At 43.6% G+C, this 2232-nt stretch overlaps 1 long non-coding RNA gene across 1 annotated transcript in view; it reads left to right on the top strand.

Moving 5' to 3' along the window:
* Positions 1 to 6: 6 nt before the first annotated feature.
* The window catches only part of LOC105306169, a 16630-nt gene continuing 14404 nt past the window's right edge, over positions 7 to 2232 (top strand). The window contains exon 1 of the long non-coding RNA XR_897134.1: positions 7 to 224. This is a non-coding gene — a long non-coding RNA (uncharacterized LOC105306169). The remainder of the gene's footprint in view (positions 225 to 2232) is intronic.

The raw sequence follows: 2232 nt of genomic DNA, 5'->3' as shown, positions 1-2232 counted from the left end.
GGGGGGGCGGGGGTCCAAAGCACGCCGAGGGGGCTCGGACGGCCCTGAGCCCCGCGGCGGGGCCGAAGCCTCCGGATGCTAGGGCTCCGACCCCGACCCCCTTGCGCCCCGAGCCGCCTCTGTAAAGCCCGCAGACGTAGCCCGAGAGTGCGGGCCCGCGTTCGGGGCACCAAGGTCACCTGCCCAGGCTCCTGCCAGCACACGTGTCACTAGTTTGCAAGAAGGTAAAAAGCGCACCTCCTGCAGCTTTGACGTTCTCCCGGTCGCAGTTAAAGGGAAAGTGGCCTCTCGGTTGACCCCAGCAGGGTGGAGGCTAATTTTGGCCCGTATGACAGAGAAACCCACTTAAAGCCGTGCGTCTTCCTACTTAGTGCCAGAGTCACCATTTTATTTAAAAAGGCTTTTTTTTTTTTTTTAAATGGTTCTGCCACTCTGACTTGCAAAGCTATAATGGAATCATTAACAATTCATAGTCTTAGCAGCTTGCAGCTTCGCTGATGAGCCCATGGAATACTATTTGAGATCCCGTCCGTCTGGTTTTCAAACTTTTTCTAAAAAAATCGTAGATACCAACGTAGTTAGCTGTCATTCTTAGAATACCCTTTTTATACAGTCGGGGGTATCTGTATACGTATACTGCTTCTCAACTAGAACCGGCTATAAAAAACTTAACCAGCTCGTGGAATGTAACTTATTCTAGGACCACTGATGATGAATGACAGTATCATGTCCAATTTTAACTCAGTTCCTTACCCTTTTTTTTTTATTTCCCGCCATTACAGATCCTCATTTGGAAACTATTTGCAGTTATACTTTATGGAAGAGACGAGTTAGAAGTCTTTGAAGGATTTATCTTTACATATTATCAAAATAGACAAATGAGAATGAAAACCTTTAAAGACTTGGAGTAATTAAAGCAGAATGTTACCACAATATCTCGCACGAAGATACTTTTAGCCATTCTACTTCCTCTCGAGTGAAAATTGAGTAAATGAAATGTAATTTTATAATATCCTGGTATATCAAAACGTGGCAGAAATCCCTGTGTTCCAAAAATATTAAAGACTAAAAATGAGTAAAATCTGCTCTTAGTTAAATGTCACAATGACTACCCAGTTCTTTTCTAAGACCAAGGAGGATCCCAGTGTCTCTTTGGAATCTGAAGAAATTACCCAGAGCCCTGTAGTTCATTAGTATTAACTAGGCGTTCTTATGTGTGACACCGGTGTCAGACTTGATTTGAGAGCCCACTGTGCTCTTTGCTCTTATCTATTTTTAAATTTCGAAATGTTTGCTGGTAAAGATTAGCACGGATATTGTCGGGAACCCTTAGAATACTAATAGTGTCCCACTTTCTCATCTATCAGTTTCTATGAATAATTTTTTTCCTCCCAAATTAGACCCATAGTTTTCTTCAGGTATGTTTTCCTAGAAAAAACTACTTAGTATCTACCAAGTAAGTAGTAAAATTTGTGGACTGTTCTAGTCAAAATGAAATCCACTCATTTGTAATAATTTTCTCATTTCAGGTATAAAGTGAAAGCAGTTTGATCTTTTTGAGCATGATGCATTAATTTCTTGAGCAGACTTTGAACTTTGACTACTAACCTTGAGCTGCTCCAAGTTCGGGAGACAGTAGAAGACCCACAGTCCTTGTCACTGCCCTTAACTCACAGTCCGAGAGGAAGTCACATCTGGAAACCTGTGGACACTTTGTCAGAATAACCCAACCCTTCAGTGGTTATGGGAGTACCTACTAATATGTGCCTTGTGAAACGCATAAACTTGTTTTTTGTCTTTTAATGAAACATTTTGCCCTAAATTGCCGATAAAGTTGGTTTTTCGACAGGACTGTTTTGGTGCTTAAGGTTTCTTGTTGATATGAGTCACAACAGAGAAATCGAAATGCAAAAACACAGTTTCGTATTCCCCTTGGATCAGGAATAGCCCGAGTATGGAACAGAAAAGGATCAGATGTGGTGGGGTGGAAGTTATTGCTGCCGTTTTAGGTGGCATCGAAATGTCACATGCTCAGCTGTTGGAAGAGACCGAGCTTCCAGTGTAAGAAAGACTGGAAGCAAACATAGCTCCATGGCGAATGTCTCCTGGGTGTCGGTAGGTGCCGGGTGACAGCCGTGTCACCTGTGGCATTGTCTGGCGTCACGCACCTCCACCTGCACCGTTCCCGTGCATCGCCCGACGTTTGCACCCCTCCGGCTTGTCTTGAGGTGT

This window comes from Pteropus vampyrus, unplaced genomic scaffold (assembly GCF_000151845.1).
Source record: "Pteropus vampyrus isolate Shadow unplaced genomic scaffold, Pvam_2.0 Scaffold427, whole genome shotgun sequence".
Classification (NCBI taxonomy): Eukaryota; Metazoa; Chordata; class Mammalia; order Chiroptera; family Pteropodidae; genus Pteropus; species Pteropus vampyrus.
The sequence above is the reverse complement of the archived record's forward strand: the minus strand, read 5'-3'. Positions and strand labels throughout refer to the sequence as shown.